This window comes from Podarcis bocagei (genome assembly GCF_964188305.1).
Source record: "Podarcis bocagei genome assembly, chromosome: 10".
Lineage (NCBI taxonomy): Eukaryota > Metazoa > Chordata > Lepidosauria > Squamata > Lacertidae > Podarcis > Podarcis bocagei.
In genome coordinates this window covers 18,250,275-18,273,828 of record NC_138135.1, presented here as the reverse complement: position 1 = coordinate 18,273,828, position 23,554 = coordinate 18,250,275, and the positions used below count along the sequence as shown (strand labels likewise).

General features: G+C 44.5%; 1 long non-coding RNA gene across 6 annotated transcripts in view; it reads left to right on the top strand.

Annotated features, from left to right (window-relative positions):
• Positions 1-23,554, top strand: part of LOC308595868 — an 85,262-nt gene that overhangs the window by 28,730 nt on the left and 32,978 nt on the right. The window contains exons 3-5 of one of the 6 annotated variants that reach the window (XR_014012154.1): positions 2,589-2,676; positions 6,630-6,756; positions 7,741-7,845. The exons of 3 other annotated variants lie outside the window; for them this stretch is intronic. This is a non-coding gene — a long non-coding RNA (uncharacterized lncRNA). The remainder of the gene's footprint in view (positions 1-2,588; positions 2,677-6,629; positions 6,757-7,740; positions 7,846-23,554) is intronic. 2 more of the 6 variants (XR_014012153.1, XR_014012152.1) reach the window with 2 other exon arrangements.

Genomic DNA, 23,554 nt, shown 5'->3' with positions numbered 1-23,554 from the left:
GATTTCTTACTGCCAAAATCAGTTACTTACTGCCAAAATCAGTTTCTCACTTCCTCCCTTCTTTCTCAGCCCATTTCCCTGCCTGAGAGGCAGGAGTATCTTCTAGCAGATGCTTTGGAAACTGTGCTCAGAGAGCCAGCAACAAAGTGTGCCAGGTAGTACGCCTGCTGGAGGGCCTCAGTTTACCTACAGCCTTTGTCTGAGGATGTTGGTCATTCGGAGCTATCCATGGTAGTGCCCTACCTTTACCCTCTGGGCACCTGATTTGAATAGCTGAGCCTGGCCCTGGGGAGAGAATTCTATAGCTCTGGTGCCATGACTGAAAAGACCCTGCTGCTAGTGACATCTGCTGAACCTTATCCAGCACAGGTATCCAGAGCAAGGCTTTTCATGTTAAATGTTGTAAGTGTGTTACTAGAGTTGTCATCCTTCAGGGTTCAGCCCCTTCTGCCAGTCTCTGAAATTTCATTTTCTGAGTCAGTGAACAGGATACTTCTTGGCTCTAGTACACCTGCATCTAAATTCATCCATGGGAACCCCAAGGCTCCATGCTGTGTAGACAGTGGTGGCGGAAGGCAAGGAGGCTGCAGGTAGGTGGAATCAGAGTCAATAACAGTCAGAGCCAACTACCATATTTTTCGCTCCATAAGACACACTTTTTCCCTCCTAAAAAGTAAGGGGAAATGTCTGTGTGTCTTATGGAGCGAATGTGTGGTTGATCGCTGGTCCCTTTCTGGCCCCGCCCACTTGCCCAAGCCTCCATTTTTGAATGTTCTGCAGATGGAGGCTGGTTGTTTCCCCAGCAGCATGTGACTGGCTAATTAGATTATCTGTCTGGATACTGTAGAAACGGCTCCCTTTCCTTTCCTAAAGAAGCTGCAGAACTGTGTTGAACCCCATAAAAACAGGATTTCCCCCCCCTTGCAAAGTAAGCTCAACAACTTTGAGCTGATTCTCAAAAAAGGGACTTTTCCCCTTTGCAAAAGAAGCTGCGCAACTGTGAGCTGATACCCCCCAAAAAACAGGGCTTTTCCCCTTTGCAAAAGAAGCTGCACAACTGTGAGCTGATACCCAAAAAACAGGGCTTTTCCCCTTTCCTCCTCTAAAAACTAGGCGTGTCTTATGTTCAGGTGCATCTTATGGAGCAAAAAATATGGTAATTCTAATCCTCCCTTCTTCTCTGTTGTGTCCTACAAGAGCAACACTGAGACCAAGGAGGAGGAAGTTGACAGGCAGTGCCACCCTCTGGACTTGTTGTAAGATGGTGGTGGGACTAGCTGAGAGCAGATGGAGGTTGGCAGGGCAGTGTCCCATCCATTCATCTGTAGCTGCAGAAGCAGGGCTAGCTGCAGGCTTGAGGACACCCTTGGCAATGAACCTTCTTCTCAATGCTCATGAGGAATAATCACACATAGGGAAATGCACCATGGCATTCCTCTTGATCCTAAATGGTGCTTCTGCCGACAGCAAGGCAAGACATCGGGGTGATTGGCCTCTATAGTTTGCAAAACAGTCACTGCAAGGCAAGTCTTCTCTGAGACCTCAGTGTGCTTCATGGCTTCTAAGTGACATGTTCCTCCACGACACATCTGTCGGATTCTCAGGCTAGCTTACTTAGAGGAAATCATTTCTTCAAGGTCATGCAGGGGTTCTGTAAGGCGGGCGGGAGGGGGGGAGAGAAGAAGGCATTTTTCACTGCCCTTGGTCTAACCGCTAGACCATGCCCCAAATGCTGTGTGTTGACATCTCCTTGTGTCTGGCTATCATAATAAAACATGATGAATATAAGCCCAGATGCCAAACGGCGAAATATACCCTGGATTCAAAGGAAACAACATCACGGGCAGTTGCTTTAACCCCCCCTTCCTTCCCCCCACTGGGGAATTTTTGCTTGTTCTCACACATTTCTCAATAAATCTTCATTATTGCTTTCTCTCCCCCCCAACCCGCCGTCCCTTTCCTCCCCACTTTTAAAAAGACTACTTCATGAGCCAATGACAAATTTCCCTTATATGTTCCCCCAGTCATACATTCCATTGACACAAGGACCTGGCTGCATTATCTGGAGAGCAGGAACATGCCAACAAGATGATTCAGCCAATCAGAGCTGATGATATTGTATTACCAGTTTCATAATGTAAATGAAAAAAGATGGTCTTCTTTTGATGAAAGCTGTAAAGTAGCTATTGTGCCTGTTTGGTATTGCAAGGGCCAAATGTATTATTTATGCAATTTTCCTTTTTCGGAAAAAAAGAGGGGTGGGTGGGAGAGAAAGAATAAAACAACAACCCTGAAAGAGATTGTTTCGTTTTATAGCTTTCAGTCAGAGCTCTTGTCTCAGGAATATGTGCATGCCCACATTTTATCCAGCATTGAATGGGTAAGGCAAAATGTGATACCATATATTCAAAAATGGATAGGATGAAGATGTTATTTTCAAGGGGGGGGGGAGACCCAACTGCTTTAAGAGGAAAGGAGAGAAATGAGGCCCCAGTGATTTTTATGATATTGTTGCCATTTGTGTATGTGTCAAATTGACTCATAGTAAAACCAATGTACATTCCGATAATTGTTCTACTCTTCTCAAGGTCTTTGGTGAACTCATTTGGAGCTTCTCATCTATTGAAAAGAAGGGGAGCATTTTGTTAGATGGAATTTCAGCGGGGGTGTTTGCAGGTGGGTGGACAATGGAGGACATATCAGTTAAACAGTTAGATATATTTGGAAGGGCATAGCTATGTTGGTGGTGCCCCTTGGGTAGGAAGAACAGCAAGATGGCCAGAGCCAACTAATTCTTCCTCCTTATGAAGTTCTGCAGGGGCAAAAATGATATGAAGGAGGAAGAAGCTGACAGTGAGTGCTACCTTCTGGACTGATTGCAAGAAGGCAGGCAAGCGGGCAGTTTGAGGTTGATGGGGCAGTGCCCTGTTTGTCCTAACACTGGTAGAGAACAACAGAAGGTCCCAGTTTCAATCTCTAGCATAGCAAGTCTAGGACTGACCTCCACCTGAGACGTTGAAAAGGATTAGATGAATTCACAGATATTGCATGTGTTAATGGTTATTTGCCACAAGAACTTAATGCTAGCGCCCACTGGGTGCTGTCAGACTACATCTGTCTTTATCTCTCACCATTGGAACTTCTGACTGGGGCCATAGCTGTCAACGTTCAGATTTGAAAATAAGGGATCAGCAGCCTCACCTGTCCCAGGGACGGTCTACGGGATATCTAACAATCCGGGATAGCAGCGGGAAGCAGCAGGAAACGGCGCTGGAATAAGGGAAATTCCCGCAAAAAAATGGAAGGTTGACAGCTATGACTGGGGCTGATGGGAGCTGTAGTTCAACAACATGTGAAGTGAACCAGCTTTTCTGTTTTTGCTCAATCTAACCTCTGAATCAAGAGGCTGAGTACGAGATGCTGGAAGATGGCAATAGGGCATGGCTGCTTCCATTTTGTGATTTCCCCAGTAAGACTGTTAAGAGTGCGGGATTAGACAAATATTTGGCCTGATGTATCATAGGCAGGCCTTATGTATTTAAACACTTAGAGTGCTGTTATCAGTTTGGCTATTTGGAGAATAAAAATTAAGTACTACATCACATTATCCATTGTAACCTCCAGAAGAACTACAGGGGTTCCGAAACTGAAACAAACTTGTCACCATCCATTTCCTAAGTGGTAAAGCATATGGTCGTGGTGGGATATAGATTTTCAGTGACTGCCCGTTGTTTGTTAGATAAAATGATTTAGGTATTGTCAGGGAACTGCCATCGGAGCCAGAGGGAGAGGGAGGGCTCCAGAGGGATTCCGGAGCGCGTCCCGGGAGGGAGAGAAGCAGCACATCTTCTGGGGAAGGAAATCAGCGTAACACCATTGGAGAAGGGGGGCAGATGGGGGAATCGGCGAGGTGGCTCCAAGACTCCTCGCCGGGAACCAGTGGGGAGAGCATGGGTCCTCCGATGCCTACACCCTCCCTGCGCAGAAGGCTTCCGCACAGGGAAGCTAGGCGGAGACTAGGCGTCAAAGAGCTTCTTTGCTGGAAGAAGTTCAAGAAACGCCCACTAACGGACCCTGCCAGCGATTGAGACAGTCACGGGCGCATGGCTGTCCAGACAGAAAGGGTTCACTCAGGCAACCAGCCAAGGGTGGCGTTGATTTACACACAAGCAACCCCTAGAACCATTACAGGTATCAAATGGAAACACAACTATGAGGACCGGGCAATTCTTCTTGTAGAAAATGGAAGGCAGACTGGGCCATTGATGAGTCCAGGAGAACAATCGGGCAAATTTGCCATTTGCTAACATGTTGTCATATCCCAATGTGACCAGCAAACAGAATATAGAATTTCCAGAGAGGGAAACGTGTTAGTCAGTTGCAGCCAAAACAATGAGGAACTTTGAGGCACCTAAGAATGAAACTATTCACACAGGAGCAGGTTGAGGAGAGTCATCAATGGGAGTTGGCATGTTTGGGTCTACATTCCAATGCTGCCACCAATGTTTTCACATGTAAGTGAGCATGCATCTACTATGCATATCTTAGTTCAAAGGAGGTTCAGTGAGAGAGCATCAGCTTTGCATGCAGAAGATCCCAGGCCCAATCCTTAGAAGCTGCACATTGTTGGCATCCATGTTGGGAGACAATGGAGGAATGCATCCTTCCCATAGGCACCATCTGGGGGGAGGAGGCAAGGTCCCTCAAAAAATTCAAGAACGGGCCCCCCCAAAAAATCCACAGCGGCCATGCACACATGCCATGTGGCAAGTTCACCTTAATCCCACAGTCTGTGCACCATGCCCTGTGGCCAGTACACAAAACATCAGCATACCATGTGATATATGCACATGACATCAACACGTCACTCGCACATGTGGTGCAGCAAAGCCCCTTCAATCATGGATGCATGGTGGCATACTTGGTCCTTTCAGAGATCCTAGAGAGACTCTGGTATGGAGAACCTGTGGCCATCCAGATGTTGCTGGACTCCATCTCCCATCAGCCCCAGCCAGTGCAGCTAATGGTCTGAGATGATGGGAGTTGTAGTCCAACAACATTTGGAAGGCCACATGCCCCCATCCCTGTTATAGAAATACAGGGTTAGGTGGATCCCTAGGCCTGGTAGGTTCTTATGCTGATGGTTTACTGATCAGCTCAGAGGAATGCTACTGGATATCTGCTTGTTTCCAGGTCCACTTTAAGCCATAGATGGTACAGCACCCATGGCACAGACCTGTTCAGCTATCATGACAGCTCAATGTTTTTTAGCGAGGAATACTATTATCAGTCTTGGTATCTTCTCTAATACAGAAGGAATTGGTGGCAAGTGCAAAACTGAATGCACTGCAGAACCCACAGGACAAAGGTGTATGCCATTAAGCACCTCAGGTTTCAGCTTTGCATATAGAACATCAGCGAGCCGCATCAGTCACATTCCTAAGTGATTTTTCTGCAATCAGAATTTCATTCATTACCCAATTTTCATGCGGTTCCCCTGGCATTTGAAATATGTTTTAAGGTAGGCTCCCCACAGGCTCTCCCCCTCCTGCAATAACTGATCTGCAGTGTCCAAAGACAGATCTAAATATCTTTGGTGCAAATTACTTTAGGCCGGCTGAGCAGGAGTCTCTGTCATCTTCATCACATTTCACACCTACACAACTGATAACAGATTAATATCGGGGCCTCAAATATTTCATCAGCATCTCCGGCGGAGGAACCTTGCATTATTTTATCTGAGGAAGCCATCAAGGGGGCCGGGTTGGCGAGGGGAGAATCCACAAAGGGAAGAGAGGAGCGGGGATTATATATGTATGTATATTTTAAAAGTGAACAAAGGGGGAAGGAAAGGAAAAAAAGGGGGTACCGAACTTTTTGTAAGAAATAAGAAAAAAAAAATAGCGTGTCCTTCGGTATTAGGATAAAAGCAACAAGCCCGGTTGTGGCAAAGTTCTCCCCTCCGATTATGTATCCACTTTTATTCAATCATTGTATCGCTCTATGGCTGACACTTGGTCAATAGTGCAATCTACCACTGATCAGAATAAAACAGGCATCCCAGAGCACCTTGGAATTTCATTAGTTTCTGTTCAGTGCAGTCTCCATACGTATATGTTGATTTGCAAACACAGTTTTGAAGCTCAATTCAGTGCCTGTTGGAACAAAGAGTCAAGGACCCTGAATGTTACTTTTACAGGATTCTTTTTCCCCCTCCTTGTTCAAAAATCATGATTAAAACATCTTTCTGTGTACACACACACACACTTTATATTATATTGTGAAAGGACATAAACCTCTTGGCCATGCCTCTTTTCAAAAGATCTTGATAAAGGTGCTTAGACAATGCATGTATCTGAAAGATGTATATAAAAAAATCTTGACTGTGTTCATGGTCAAGAAGTTTGTGCTAGAACTGGCTTATGCCTTGTTTATTCACCCTTAGCATGAACAGTGTTAACAGGAGAGCCTGGAATATGAATAATTTTAAAACATATGTCCCACCTGTTTTCTGTGGAGCTCAAAGCCACCCATGTTCATACGATTTTCCCAGGCAGCCCCCCATCCAAACAATGTCAAGACCCAAGTCTGCTTAGCTTAAACTAGGCTGTTGCACTGTGTGCTTTCAGACTATGACCAAGGATCTTAGACCTACCCCTTTCTGTGGTCACTGTGATACATTTTGGAGCTTCAAGAGACCACAGGAATTGTCTTCATTGAGATCCATGAATTACTGGCTCATGTGATTAACTGCAGGTATGAATGGAAGGTTTGTATATAGGGGCTTATGAAGCTACTTTATTCTGAGTCAGACCATTGGTCCATCCAAGATTTCCATGAGAGATCTTTCCCTCCCATACCTGGAGATGCTAGGGATTTAACATGGGACCATCCACATACAAAAGAGATGCTCTACCACTGAACCATGGCCCTTCCCCATGCTTGAGGTGCACCATCTGAGAAAAGAAAGAACCAATTACAAGCTATTTAAAGGCTGGTTCTGATGTTTCTTTAAGACAAGAGCAGGGTGTGGCAAAGTGAAGAGAGTCTCCATAACGCTGGAAGAGGTGGAACTTCTGTAAGATCCGGCCAATCATTCTGACATTTTAAATGTTTGTGATTTAGTATTCTCCATCTACACATGCACACGCATGCACGCGCGCGCACGCGCGCGCGCACACACACACACACACACAATTTCCTGGGCAAGGAAGAAAAATAAACATCTCAGGCAGTAGATTGTTGGTAATGAAGTTACCAGAGCTTGCAGTAATTGCATTGTGGGGTTGTAGCAACATGCTGTGGTTCTTTTTTGAGCAATGCCTGTTTGAAGACTTGGGAAGAGCTTGCAGCATCCCTCCATCTGGCCATGAAATACCAGTTCAAATTGGGCTCTTTTCCTCCTGGAACTCCTACTCACATGACAGAAAACCTTGGGGCAATCGCATTTGTAAGTAGGGTTAGGAGCCTAGGAAGCTGCCTTACGCCGAACCAGACCATCAATCCATCTTGCTCAGTAACCTTGATATTGACTGGCAGTAGCTCTGCAGGATTTCAGGCAGGAATCTTTCCCAGCCCTACCTCAAGATGACAAGTATTGAACCAGGGACCTTTTGCATATAAAGTATATGCTCTACCACCCAGCTACAACTCTTCCCTTGTGACCTGAGCGACCTCCCTGTACCTTCTGTGGTACCAGTGCAGTTGAGATTGCTACCATTCTGCCACTTGCCTCCTTAGGTCCTTCAGCTGACACTCCTCCTTGATCTGAAGTGGTTTGCTTGCTGCAGTAAACTAGGAAAGAGGGTGACCGATGGAAGGGACCAGAAAAGGAATGGAGCACAGGTACGGAGGCAGCAAACGCTTTTTTGCTGGCTTACTGCTATTAAAAAGGCACAAAGAGATTGTCCACATTTCAAAGCAGCAAATGTACTTCAAGATTTTTGTAGCACTAAGTGGAACGTTTGCCCATCAATTTGATGTGCCTTTGTTCTGAAGAGCAGGCAAATGGAAGGGGCATTGGTTGCACACCTGTGCTTTGAACCACAACATAAACAGATTCTTTTTCTCGCTGGTGAGGAGTGGGAGCTCCAGTCCAAGGGGCCATTGAATCACAGCCTAAAATCGTTCAAAGGGCAATAGCAGCATAAAATCACCTGTATAGCAATAATTAGCAATTGATTGATTTAATAAAATTGTCTTCTTTGCCTGTCTAAGGTGGGGACTTTGGGAGGCTAATCCACATCATGGGGGCCACCACCAAAAAGGCCCACTGGATTTGTGATGGGGGTGGGGGTGGGACGTAAAGGAGAGCTTGAAGAGCAATAAAGTTATTGGTCAGGTTCATATGAAGGCTGGTGATTCTCGAGATATTGTTGTCTCAGGTTGTTTAGAGGTTTAAAGATCTAAAGGAAGACCTTTGAACTGAGCCCCCAAAGCAAACCTTTAGCCAGTATAGCTGTCTCTGGTAAAAAATCTTAGCATCTGTGCCTGGAAACACTGGAATCTTCCAGACCGTCTTTAAGGGCATGCATGAGTAGGACCAGTTATTCATGTGATTCAGATGACTCCGAAGACCAGAACATTACCAACGGTGCATAGGAGCTTTCTACAGGAGAGTGGCTTTGCAGTGACAACCACATCACAAAGATAATGTATGTGCCAACCTCATTCAAACTTAATAAAATTCTCCTGGACTTCAATCAGAATTTCCCTTCAGTAAGAATGCTCTGCCAGTATACTGGTCCTAGAATTTAGAGGTTGGATTTGGGGGAGGATTACAGCAGTATCCTTCAAAATTGCACCTATTTAACTCCATTGGACAGGTTTCAGAAGCAATAGATTTTTGGCTATGACTGAGAACTTCTGAAAATCCCACTGTGGGAATATAAAATGAGAAATGTCTGGGTATTTAGTATCTTCTCTTTCTCCCCTTTTTAAGGGAATTGATTCCACACTGGGGTCCTGTAATCCTCCCGGATTAGCTTTGTATTACTTTAAAATGTGATAGTAAACATAAGCACATATAAGGCACATAAAAGATTATCCTGGATATATAGTGGAGAAATGTGAGTCATTGGCATGATGTTGTGGAACAATAGGCCAAGACAGTTTTAGATTCCTTCCAAACCAGGCTTGTTTGGGAACCACAGAAATGCAAGTGATTTGAAAAGTACCCATAGGGTAGGAATGAGAAAGTTGGTCCCATTAACATTTCAGTGGGAACCTACCTAATTCAGACTTCCTGGAACAGTATGTGAATTGAAGCACAGATGCTCTTCAAAATTTGCACTTTTCCTAATTTTATGACGCAGTTCTCTAACCAAACAATATATACAAAAATGTGTATATTAGGGAGGGGGAATGTGCACAAAAATGCATATATAAGTGAAAATAATGTCCCAAATTGCATTATATTAGGGAGAATTGCTTGCACAAATGTGAAGATTAGATTAAATTGCAGACAAATTTTCAGGACTTTTTGTAAAAAAATATTTTTTTTTAATCTGATGCAGAAATGTGGTGAACTGAACGAAAGACTGGAGGAAACAAAATGAAAAGTAGAGGGAATCCAAAATGGATACATTGGTCAATCTCTATTCATAGAAGAGCTGTGAAGACCTAGAATAGGAATGACTAATTTCTTAAAAGCCAGCAGAACTGTGGGTAAAATACTGGAAGGAATAAATTGGCCTGGATTCATGGTTCCAGACTCACCTATGAAGCTTGGTGCCCCAATGGAAAGTTAGAATCTCTCATATTAATGTATAAAGCTGCCTAATATTGGACATTGACCTCTCTTGGTCAGTATTATCTACTCTAGTTGGCTCTCCAGAGCCTAAGAGAGATATTTTTCATGACTGGCTCAAGGGTGTCTTTAACCGGAGATGGTAGAGATTAGGGGTGCCACAAGACACATCATGCACACATCATTTGAATGGCAGTGCCCATTAATGTGGGAAGGCAGCCCCCCTCAAATATTTTATTGGGGGGCGGCAAAGGGACCTTGACTCCTAGGAGTTGGCTCCTATGGTGGAGATTGAAGGTGGGAACTTATAAGTGCAAAGGACATACTCTGTGGGCATTAAACAAGATCCCAGCAGTCTATGGTTTTGCATTTGAATTCTGAACATTTGCCTGATCTCTGTAGCTCTCTTGTCGCTGAGCAATCTGAACAATTTGTGATCCTCTAAGCCAAATGCAACTCAATGTCTGTTATGGCCTTTCTGTGAATGATAATCCTGGATTGCCTGCCAGGGAGTAGTGGGCACCAGACAGGCTACAGGAAATGCTGGGGCTGTGTTCAGCTTGGCCATGCAGGTCTGCCTTACATTCTGAATTATTTTGACAAGGGTGTGCCCAATGCCAAAGGTCTTAGTATACTTTTAATACTTCTAAAAATTTAAGAGTGCCCAATTTTCATGTAAACCAATGGCAGTAATAGAATCATAGATCTGGAGTCTCATAGGCAGTGTTGGCTGGTGCGGAAGATAGGGAGAAAGTAGGTGGTGCCAGAGCCATGACAGGCACAGCCACCCCCTGATTGGTTGTAAGTAAGCAGGCAGGCAGGCAGGTGGGGGTTGGCTACAGGCAGGCAGAGGTTAGTGGGGCAGTGCCCCACTTGCGTTAATGGACCAGCTTCCACTGCTTATAGGCCATCGTTCAACTCTTTGCTCAACGCAGGGTATCCAGCGCCAAAGCCTCTCCAACAGATGGCTATCAGACCTGTACAATGGGAGAATCCACCAGGATCCTAGGTAATTGGTTATATTGTTGAACAGCTAAACATATATCCTGCACATGGTTACTCATAGCCATACCACTTAATTCAGTGGGGCTGAGTCCCTATTAAGCATGATTAGGATTGCAGCTATATTCAGGGATAAAATTCCATTGAGCTCAGAGGGACACATCTCTGAGCAAAAATTTCTGAACACTAAGTCCTATTGATCAAGAGATCATGAAGCATGTTCCTGATCATGGCTGTTGTTTTCACTGGTCTGAAGTGGACCCAGTAGGAACCATGCCATTGGTTCATTTGTTTTCCCTTTTCCTGCATGAGGCTTGTCTTACAATCTTAAATCCTGCTTCTGAAAATAAATAAATGGGTAGCCTTCCACTGTCCTCATTAGAAGTTTTACCTGCCGATCTGTTCAGTTTCTGATTGCTGGTTCTGCAGTAACACAAGATACATTTCTGAGCTTTTCTATATGAACACCGTGGGGCAAATGTACCACCCAACTGTACCTTTTAAATAGTTAATATAATGCTTTAATATTCAGTAATATGAACAATACCTGCTCCCCCACTGTGTGTGCCAATTGCTGATGTTTACCTCGTATTTGCTTCATACTGGATTATTCCATCAAAATGCTCTGCTTTGCTGTCCAATCATTTATTTCACTGTTCCGTTGAACTATGTTGCAAACATATAGTAACTCTTGTAGGCCTGTGAAAGCTAGAGTGCTACATCCAGTTTTCTAAAAAGTATTTTATTTATCCATGTCTTGCATTATCAATATAGATTCCCATTTTACACACGTTACTCTTGAAAGCATCATGTACCTAGCTAACACTACAAAAATGAATAAGATCTATGATGTGGTCAGTGATGAATGTGTAGTCCTGTTGCAGAATACTGTGATACAGGCGGAGCCAACATGGTGACCTACAGATGTTTTGGACTACAAATCCCATCACCCAACATGGCCAGTGGTCAAGATGATGGGAGTTGTAGTCCAAAGCACATAGAGAGGACTGCACTATGCTGGCTACAGGCTACAGGGCTGGATTCATCAGGCTTCACCAGGCATCTGCTGAGACCCATACTCCCAAAACCACTGCACTGGAGCCCATTGGCTCTTTTGGCTGCCCTTTCTCAGGTAGGCTCAAAGCTCACAGGGAAAGTGGTCTGTGGTAGAAGGTCTTATGAGCAGCATATCATCAGGTAAGCCAGTCATGCCATAGAATCATAGAATTGTAGAGTTGGAAGGGACCCAGACGATCATCTAGTTCAACTCCTTGCAATGCAGGAATCCTGCCCAGAGCTATCCCTGAGTGGGCTCAAACCACCAACAGTCCCATGGGAAGGCTTTTAACGTGGGCCTCTGTATTGTTTCTCCTAGCTAAAGGAATGTGGGCAGGGGGGAGGGGAGCCTGGGCTGTATTTAGTGGGGGAAATACATTGGGTGACAGACCTATGATCTACTGGACAGCCTTGGGTGTGACACAGAGTGGAAGCATGAATGACTCATACTTTCTCTTAGAATGCTTCCACATTGCTCCTGAAGTCAGGAGATGAACATAAAAAGAAGGTAAAGGACCCATGGATGGTTAAGTCCAGCCAAAGGCAACTATGGGGTTGTGGCACTCATCTCGCTTTCTGGCCAAGGGAGGTGGCGTTTGTCCACAGACAGCTTTCTGGGTCACGTGGCCAGCATGACTAAACCGCTTGTGGTGCAACAGAAGACCATGACAGAAACCAGAGCGCACGGAAATGCCTTTTACCTTCCCCATTTATCTACTTGCACTGGCGTGCTTTTGAACTTCTAGGTTGGCAGGAGCTGGGACAGAGCAACGGGAGCTCACCCCGTTGCAGGGATTCAAACCGCCAAGCTTCTGATCAGCAAGCAAAAGAGGCTCAGTGATTTAGACCACAGTGCCACCCACATCCCCCCATATCTCCCCGCCAAAGCATATCTCCCCATGCTTTGGAATAACTCTGCATCATATCCAAAGCCTAGGTGGGCCACTGGTTTGATCCAGCAAGCTCTACTATGTTCTTAGCCACCCACAGAGGTGTCCTTATGTCAAGTAGTGCAAGACAATTGTGAAAAATGGAAAGAGTGAATACTGCATGTCCCTTTGTTCAAAGGACTCATATACATATCATGCATTGCCATTACGTCCCTAATTTATACGGTCCCTGCAATACATCTTTCCTCAATGAGAAAAGTGAAGAATGCATTTGCGGGAAGAAGCCTAACCTTTCTAGAACTTCTATAATTTGAATGACTTCTGGATTTTGTATAACAGTCATTTTGAATGAGATGGTAATTGAATTATGAAATATCTCCGCCTTTGTTAGGAAGGGACCTTTCCCCTCTCCTCTGCATATATCTTTCTTTTCAGCTCAAGGTCAGGCTGTATTTGTTACATTTCAGTCTTCTAATGGGAAAAAGAATCCTGCTTAACAGCTGTACCTTCTGGCATGGACAAAAGGTGCCGGGTCATTTAATTTTGTAACAAACACAACACAATTGCTTGAGACTGTGCGATGGCTGATTAATGATCAGTGGAGAGGGAGAAGAATCAGATGATGTCTCAACTCCTTCTGGGAGCCAATGCACAGATTCTTTTCAGATGTTCTGAGAAGGGAATAAATAATGTGTATTGGTTTGGCTTAAGTGTTCATTGTCAAGGAGGCTCGCTACATACACCAAGCACCCGAACGCGGGGTTAAAAAAGCAATTTGTTTGTTTTTTAAATGCATTAGAAGAATGCTGGAGGGAGCTTGGCCGAAGCAGAGGACTTGAGTTTTCAGTAGCTTGAGATGGATGGCAAAAGCTTCGCCCCATAACAGGGATGAGGACATGTTTACCAGCTTGATGGGCACATTTCCTTTAGTGCAACCATCTGGGCAAGCCTATGGTGTGCAAGATCAGAGTCAAAAGTGGACAGAGCAACAGAAAGTGCAGTCTCTTCTCTTTGGCGATCACTTGTAGCCGAGTAAGATTGTCTTCCATAAACACAGTTTTAACAATGAGTCCGTAAGTGACTGTGGAGGCCAGTTCTGGATCCACACGTGCTTCCACAGTGGGGACATTGGTTTCTGGGCGGGAGTGGATCATGGTGTGGATTTGCCAAGCATGCCTTCCTCTTAGCATGTTTCTCCCTTGCGTCCTGAGTTTGAGTGTCTTCAAAGCCCACAACACCTTTGGTAAAGGCTGTTCTCCAATTGGAGCACTCGGAGGCAAGTGTTTCCCAATTGTTGGTGTTTATACTACATTTTTTAAAATTTGCCTTGAGGCAGTCTTTAAACCTCTTTTGTTGACCACCAGGATTACGCTTACCATTTTTAAGTTTGGAATAGAGTAGTTGCTTTGGGAGACGATAATCAGGCATCCACACAACATGACCAGTCCAATGAAGTTGATGTTGAAGAATCATTACTTCAACACTGGTGATCTTTGTTTTTCTCAGTACACTTGTATTAGTTTGCCTGTCTTTCCAAGTGATGTGTAAAAATTTTCAGAGACACCACTGATTGAATCTTTCGAGGAGTTGGAGATGGTGTTTATAAGTGGTCCATGTTTCACAAGCATACAGTAAGATTGGTAGCACAATAGCTTTGTAAACAAGCATTTTGGTTTCCCTGAGAATGTCCTGGTCCTCAAACACTGTGTTTCAATTGGGAGAAAGCCGTACTCGAAGCTCAGGCGATGCTGGATTTCAGCATCAATGTCGGCCCTTGTGGAAAGATAACTGCCCAGGTAGGATTGACATTATCCAACGTTCTACCATTGAGTTGGTTTTGCGGCACTGCAGAGGGGTTATTTTGTACTTGTTGGTTTTTGCGATGTTGAGCGATAGGCCAAGCTTTTCATAAGCTTCTGCGAAGATATTTAGGATAGTTTGGAGGACATCCTCTGAGCCTGCACACATTATGTTGTCATCAGCATACTGAAGCTCTATGATGGAAGTTAAGGTAACCTTACTCTTTGCTTTCAGCCTGCTCAGATTGAAGAGCTTTTCATCTGTTTGATATATGATTTCTACTTTGGTGGGGAGTTTCCCTTCGACAAAGTGTAGGGTCATGGCAATGAAAATAATGACTAGAGTTGGGGCAATAACACAACACCTGTTTAACACCTGATCCCACTGTGAAAGTGCAGTAGGCTACTTTCTTCACCCACTCAGACACCCTTCTCAATCTTCCACCCAGGCCAGCAAGAAGCATTTTTGCCTTCCACCCTGGCAAAAATCATTCAGGGAGAGTGCAAGGCAGAGTCAGTGAGTGGCGTGGCTTGGGGAGAGGGTGTGTGGACTGAGGCAGTGGAGGCTTGTCCATTAGGGCAAAAGGGGTGCTGCCCCACCAACCTCAGCCTGCCATCAGTTGGCCCTCACCTCTTTGCCTTCTTCCCTGCCTCCAGTCCAGGGGGCAGCACTGCCTGTCAGCTTCCTCTTCCATAGTCTCAGTGTTGTCCCTTGCAGGGCTCAACATGGAGGATGATGGGGGACAAAGCCAGAATGAGTGGGCACTGCCTGTCATTGGCTCTGGCTCTGCCTATCACTGGTTCTGGCTCCACATATTGTTGGGCTCCTTGGCTTCTGCTCCACCAGTCCCAATGGGAAAGTCCCAAGAGCCAGACAAGGGCCTGTGTGGCAGATTAGCAGCCAAATCCAACAGTGCATCTTCTTGCTAGTCAGCATGTGATGGGGTTAAGGCCACAGAGCTGTATTGCTGTCAGGCAGGCCCATACAATAGAAATGCAGTTGGTAGGGAGGGTTCTACGTGATGTCACACCCAGTGGCAAGGGATGATGGGAGTTGTAGTTCAGCAACATCAGGAGGGCAACATCATTCTCGTCATCGAAGAGAATGAAGCTTCTGTTCATGTGCAGATGGCAGCCCCTACACTCACCCTGTTGGATCAGACTGAGTGCATGCAGAAGACCTCATAGAGGAGCAACTGCGGGGAGGGATACCCAGTCCTCTGTGGAAATGGGACATCTCAGATTCACACTCCTTAGATGGTTGTGCTTTGGAATTGACGAAAGAAGGATCGGCAACTTTATTCTCATGCCCTATTTCATAAAGATTAATTTTTGTCCCGGGCACTCAAAGTTTCCTGTCTTCAAGCCAGAGGGCTGCCTGTCACATCAAGGTGGATTGCTTTAAAATTTGTTGGAGGTAGAGAAAGCTTAATATTTCGCCTACTGTAGAAGGTCTTTCAAACTATTATACCTGCGCAGAGCCAAGAGTAGAGAATTCTATAAAGAAATGAATTATTAATGTTGGCTTTCAGAGCAATAGAATCTCTTTACTCCAAGAGTAGCATTTCTTCCCTGATTTCTGACTTTTCCTCTTAATATAAAATACTGACCCCTTGGTAAGGTGTCCTTTTTTGAATCACAGATTTGCTGAGTTTCATAACGTGCTGCCTTTACTTTTAATCAGTGCACAGGTTCAGGATGGGGGGTTTGGGGTGGTCAGATTAAAATCAGAAGTAAATCTCCTTGAATGTTGGCAGAAATAAATAAACCAAACAACTAGGATGTAGAGAATGTGGCTTCCAGCTGAATATAGATGGACTAATGTGTATATATATATATATATATATATATATATATATATATATATATATCAAAGACTTTCTCCTCCCCGCTTCTCCATTTGCACAGATTTCCACCCGGACAAAATTGATTGCCAAAAGGAGGCATAATCCAGTGGCAAAGTTTAACTTTGTAGACCTGGTCACCATTACAGGGGCATGACATTAGAGTTCTTCTAATACACATTCAGGAAATGTTAAAATACTGCACCCAAGAGATCATAGAACCTGACCAGCTTATTGCAGTAGGAGATGCTTATTTCTTTCCTCCAAACCCAAGCATATGGTCCTGAAGACACCACCACACAGGAATGCAAAACATACAGCCTTCTAGATGTTGTATGATCAGCTCCTTTCAACCCCGGGCAGCAACACCCATGGTCAGGGATGATGGGAGTTGGAGTCCAACACCGTCTAGAGGGCTGCAGGAGCCCCCAGACCATAAAAGCTGCAACGTCCCACAAGACAAAAGTGGAAAACGTATGGTAGGAGGGCTTTTGCAATCACACATTAGGTCAGAAACAAGGTAAAGCACATATAGTGTCTCCACTTTCAATTCATAGAGTCTTTTTCACAGTTTACATTCAGTATGAGACACTATTGTCCTAGACTTTTGGGGGAAAGAGAGGAGGGAGAAAGAGGGAGGGAGAAGGTTGGGGATGATTATATTTTCAATCTATTGCATAGTGTTTGTGCAGGGTTTTTTTTGTGTGCCAGCTTCTTGTGTGTAGGTCCTTTAGTTATACAGTGGTACCTCGGGTTAGAGAGGCTTCAGGTTACAGACTCCGCTAACCCAGAAATAGTACCTTGGGTTGAGAACTTTGCTTCAGAATGAGAACAGAAATTGCATGGTGGTGGGAGACCCCATTAGCTATAGTGGTATCTCAGGTTAAGAACAGACCTTGGGAACGAATTAAGTTCTTAACCCGAGGTACCACTGTATAGTTATTTGTTTTTATTGGCATTGCAAGAGATTGGAGGGTCCACTGTTTGGTTGGTTGTGTTCAGTTGGTTGCAGTGTGATTTGTTTGTATATGGGGGTGGGGTGGGGGATGTGATGTCAGGTTAGCCATATTGATTTGTAGGCTCTTGGGGCGGGGAATATTTCATTGTTTTCACCACACCGGGGTGAAGGCATCCTCCTTTTTTTGTTTGTCCCCATGCTAGTTCAAGTTTGTTGGTTAATTTTCCTAGTTGGGTGGTTTCCCCATACATTTTGTTCTAAACCATCTGGCAGTGGTTCTTTAGGGTTTGAGCTGGTGGTCTTTACTCATCCTACCTTGAGATGGCAGGGATTGAACCTGTGGCCTTTTAGAAACCCACTTGAGCTTTCTCCCCTCACATCTTGACCTGGTGTGCCAAATTACTCTCTGTTTTACTACCAAAGAAGTGGCAGAATGCCCACGCTAGTGCCTCATTTGTGATGATTTGCAGAATGAAAGGACACTCACAGATACCTCTCAAGTGAGGCAGGTGCAACAAAGCCCCTCCCCTCACCCCATCCATGAGAATTTCAGAGGAATCTGCCTTTTGATAATTTTCAAAGGCATGCTCTTTCCTCATTAATTGAAGGAGAATTGAGGGGTGAAAAAATGCAGGCGCTGGCACTAGTATGGCACTAATCCAAATTTTTGGCTTGTCTTGCCCCACGGCTTCTCATTCCTAGCTCAGCTTGCCTCTAACTGATGCCCACACAGTTCAGCCTTTATATCAGGGGTCAGCAAACTTACCGTGCCTCGGGCCGGGTGTCTCCAGTGCTGATTGCACGGTGGGCTGGAGGGCAGGAGAGCGTGTGCCCATACGTGTGCACACACACTATTTCCGGTGCACTTCTGGGTCGGAGGAGCACCGGAAATAGCTTGTGCGCATGTGCACGGGCCTCCTCCAATCCGGATGTGCACCAGAAATAATGCTTGTGCATGCGCAAATAATGCTTGCACATGTGCACAAGCTATTTCTGGTGCCCCTCCAACCCAGCAGCACTGGTAAGAGCGAGCAGCGGGGGTCACCGCGGGCTGGATAAACGAGTCCCTCAGGCCTTATCCAGCCTGCAGGCCTTAGTTTGGGGACACCTGCTTTCTATGCTCAAGCCTTTCATGGCAAATGAAATGCCAGGATTGAGAGTTTTTGAGTCCATGTTGTGCTCAGGTTCTGTTTACAGGCTTCGCATGGGCATTTGGTTGTCCACTGCTGCAGATGTGGGATGCTGGACTAGATGAGCTGTACGTTCGCATCAGTTTGAACTGCCTGCAATTCCTTGTCTAGCCAGCTGCAATGGTGGCATGGGATGTAGCAAAATGACATCCCTGTGGTGCCTCATAAATGTTCTAGTATCATTTCTGAAGCTACCACGCCGGAAATATTCTCCCTATACTTAGTATATACTTAAATTTGGCAAACATATCTCATGGGCACCTGTTTGACGTTCATATCTATGACGATTGCCAACATTTGGTCTTGATATTTGAAAACAATGTGTTACTTGTCAAAAGAAGAGTAAACTGCTAACATCTTTATTTACCATATGAACGCAATGTTGCACTTCTGGAATTCACTCAAGATGGACAGACTTGTTATTCCCCCCCTCCCTTTCTGTGTTCACCCCCACCCTGAATCTTGGTGAGGGTTTGAAACCACATGGTTTTCCTTAGTGTTTGAAAGTTGTATTTTGTGTCTTAGTCAGACTTTTGGGAGACAGTGCATCTTATTTTTAAAAAATAGAATTAAATACAAGTAGTGTTTCCCCCCTCTGAAGTTCACAAATCAAATTCAAATATTTACTTACTTGGATACATGCTGACGTTTGCTCTGTTAGAATCTGTGATGTGTATAATATTTTAGGTTAGCTTGAGCCATATGTGGTTTTTTTCTTGCAAATTCTCAAAACAAATGTGAGTATTTATGTCTTTTGTTCAGCTGCTAAACGTGAATCAGCAGGGTTTCCTTTCTGGTTAAGACTTGCTAGTTAGGGTCTCCCAAAGTTCTCTATGATTCCCCCCCTCCATTTGGTTCTGATTACTTCTGACTTGCTCCATGACCCTGAGTTCCAGGCTCCCCGTTCCCCTCAAACCCAGTCCTACTGTGGAAAAGCTACAGTCCTTTACACATTTACCTGGGAGTAAGTTCAGTTGCTACTAATATATGCATTTATATGCACACTTTACCCTAGTATATGCATTTTTGTACATATTACTTGGCTGAAGAAATGCATTGCAAAATTTAGAAAATGCAAATTTCAAATATTGTTGATGTTTTGGTTTATGTATTGTTGCGAGAACTGTAAATTAGGTAGGTTTGCCTTTAAGTGTGAACTGAACTGAATTTTTCCCACATCCCTAACTGCATGGCAAAATTCAGAAAAGTGTGTAATCTGAAAGCTGCATTCCAAGTTGTGTATAAGTCCAGGACTGCAAAAATAGGTTGGTTTGCTTTAAAATGCAGATTCACCAACATACCCTCCATCCCTAACCATGGGTGCTCACAAAATCACATCAAAGCAGCCGCCACCAGGGGAACAAAGGAACAGCAATGAAGCAAATGTTCATGAGCTGAGTGGGTTCCCCACTCCTACCCCTGAGTAATTTTCATTGAACATGTTACTTTTAAAATATTAAATCTGAAGGGTATTTGGCCGAACCCAAATCACCAGTGTAAATGTGGTGAAATTTATTCTTTTTACCTCACTTTGCTTTCTGCTAAAGTAGCACTTCATTGTTTCTTATGGGTATCCATAAAGCATTAGGTTCTGAAAGTTTCCCTCTTTGACATGGAAGGAAATAGAGAAATACACTTGGTATTACGATTATATTCCTGTTGGGAAAGTATTTAAATGCTGAATGACAAAAATAGTTCTGCAATGTAACAATCTGTCTGAGGTCTCACTTTTATTGATCAGAATGTCAAAGAAATCATTCTAAAAAGTTGCAGTGGCCTTGATATAATCCAAGCTGTTTAACAAAAATGGATGCAGTTTTCAGACTGTATTAGATTATTCCCTTTAATCTTGCTTTCCTTTTATAATCAGGGCAAAATCAATTAAGATTTTATATAGGCAGGCCATTAAAAAAATGGAGCCATGGTTTATAGGCAGTACAAGGAAGTTGCTGATATCGAGTTACCTATAATTTAAGTGTGATTATTTGAGTTAAATCCTCCTTTACTGCTTTAAAATCTCTTTGGTTTCACCCAAGATGTCAGCAATTTGGTGTCAGAGTCCCATTAACTGTCAGAATGTGAAAAGATAGTGATTCAAAAAATGAGATATAATGAAGTTGAGTAACCTCTCCATATTCTAGCATTAATTAGTGTCAAGACCACTGAACCTGGGTTCCTGGGCTGCCCAAGACCCAAATGAAGAACACATACAGGCTGCCTCTCACACAGGGAACCTTCATCATCTCCTACCATGCCTTCCTAGCCCAAGAATGAGGCTATTCTCAGTGTCTGAAGACAAACCCTCAGTGTTTCTCTCCAGAAATGGACAAAGGCCGCTTAAGGAACACAGAAAACTCTTCCAGGGAGGTGTGGGTAACTAACTCTAGAACAGATCTTTCTGACTTCAGATTTCAGCTCTTTGCTGAAGCAACACCCATCCCATATTTGCCATAGGGGAGAGAAACACTGTACAGCCTCTGGAGTTCACTGGGAGCTGTCCATGGTCCTAATAAGGCTTACTTAGATGTGGCTGTTCCTTGCCACACCAAGCTACATGCTCCAGATACTGACTTTACTAGATATGACCGTGCTTTAGTGGACGTGTCCCTGCTTATTGTGACTTTATCTGATATGACCTCACTAGAGGTGATGGGAAGCTGCTGAAGTAAGCCATTGAGAGCTTCAAGACCAGACCAAACAGGATAATTAGAAATCCCCACTGTTCGGATCAATATTCTGCAAACACCAGAGCTTAGCCCAAACTCTCGCAATTTTCATTTAGATTCTGAACAGTGCCAAAACAAAAACAAAAACTCTGCAACTTATTTTAAGAGATGTGGGACACTTTTGGAAACATTTGCAGATTGCTTTTATTTGACAATTTTGGGCTGACCCAAAACACCCACCTCCCATTTGTCCCTTGTTCATGTGCAGAAAATTACAGGCCAGTAGTTACAGCTAGAGAGAGAAACTGAGGCAGTCATTTTGTATTGTCTCAAGCTTGATGATTTTTGTTTCCTTTGACTTCCGAAAGAAACTTTGCCACTGCCAGTGTAATATCGTTAGAGGTGTCATCCAAAAGATATTGAATATGGGAGGCTTCAGATTTTCCCGGCAGATTTGCCAGTAAGGGTTTGATCAGTTGGTCCCTTGCTTGCTTGTACTGCCCACAATGCAGTAAGATATGCTTCATGCAATCAACGTCCTGAGAACATAAACAAAGCCTATTCTGATAAAGGATGCCTCTCAGTCTACCATTTAGCACTTCCGAAGGAAATACATTTAGTCTGGCTTTGGGAAATAAATGCCAATAGGTTGGTACAGACAGGTTCCTAAAATATGAGGATATCTGAAAGTCGTACCCATATTGGATTCCTGCTGCTACCAGGCCACAGATTACATGAGATAGAGATCGCAGGTCGCTATGTGAAATGCCCCAAAGCCTTTGCCTTAGGGATTCAAGAGCAGTATCATAGCCCAGATCAGGGGTTCGCAAGGTTTACCGGCCATGGGCTGGATCACTCCCACAGAGACTGTCTGTGGGCCAGACTGGCGCAGCGTGATGCCGGAAATCGCGTCTGTGAATGTCTGCGGCACCGTAAATCTCTTCTGCGCATGGCCAGACGCCAAAAATTGTGCCTGCGCAGAAGTGATTTTTGGCGTCTGGACATGCACAGATGCAATTTCTGGTATCTGCACGTGCGCAGATGCCATTTCTGGTGCCACTCGGTGAGTCCCCGCACTGCACCGTGCTGCGCTGGTTTAGCGCAGCACACAGGGGACTTGCCGAGTGGGCGGCTTGGTTTGCGGGTGACTCGTGGGCCGGTAAAACGGTCTTCATGGGCAGCATCCAGCCCATGGGCCGCATGTTGCCGACCCCTGGCCCAGATGATACAAGAGGGATGATGGCAGTCCAATTGAGGTGGCTTTTCTGGCCATAGTTTTCAGCCATGGGCTGATAAGCTCCTCGTTGGTTAAATGTAGAAATAATCCCTTCCCCAGGCCAAAAACTGAGATCTTGAGCCATTATTTACTGATGTCTAGTGATACCATCATGCCAGGTGAACTCCTCTTTACTAGGTGGTATCAGTGTTTGAGGCAGGAGAAAAAAATGGAAGTGGGGTGCTCAGAGCAGATGCCGGCCTTATCCACACTATATATTTGAATCAGTACCATGCCGCTTTGAACTGTCATGGCTTTCTCCAATTGATCCTGATTCAGACTGACCATCTCCATAGTTCCCCCGGAAAAGGGATTATTAAAGCACTTTGGTAGCTCCGGAAGGGGAATAGGAGCCTCTTATTACAACTCCTAACATTTCCCAGCAATCTTAACACCCTTCCCAGGAATCCTTGGGGGAAGCCATGGTATGCTAGTGCTTCAAAGGGATAGTACAGATGTGGCCTCATTTACGAGGCCCTCATGGCTTATCACATGGCTATAAGTCCACCTGAAAAGAAGTGGGATGCAGGTCACTCTAAGCACGGGTGATATCTGACTGCTCCACAAAGCATGCTGACACAACAACTGGGGAAGGAATGTAGGAAGCTGTCCTACACTGAATCCAGACCATTGGCCCATCTAGCTCAGTATTGTCTACAATCACTGACTTCAAATAGTAGGCTCTCCAAGCCTGACCTAGCTATGCTGGGGATTGAACCTGGGAGCTTTCCCATGCAAAACAGATGCTCTACCACCAAACAACAGCTCTTGCTCTGGAGGCGTGACGCTGAAGCAGCAGAAGGAGAAAACAATGACATCGAAGTATATTTCTAAAGCTGAATGTTTGCACAATCTAAGTAACCTTGCAGGGGATGGGAATGTGCTATGCCTAAATAGCTGAAAACCAGGTACACCTTATGCCAGAGACTACTTTTGCAGTTTGTAAGATTATCTATTGCCTCTTGTGACCATAGGTCCTCACTATATTGATTTACTTTTTAATTTGAGTTTATATTCCACCTGAGGCCTGAGGTTTATGGAATGTAACCACACTTTATTAAATTTAAAATAACCATCCAGCTTGCTGAAAGCTTCACTTGATGTCCATAATATGCTCATGCTAGA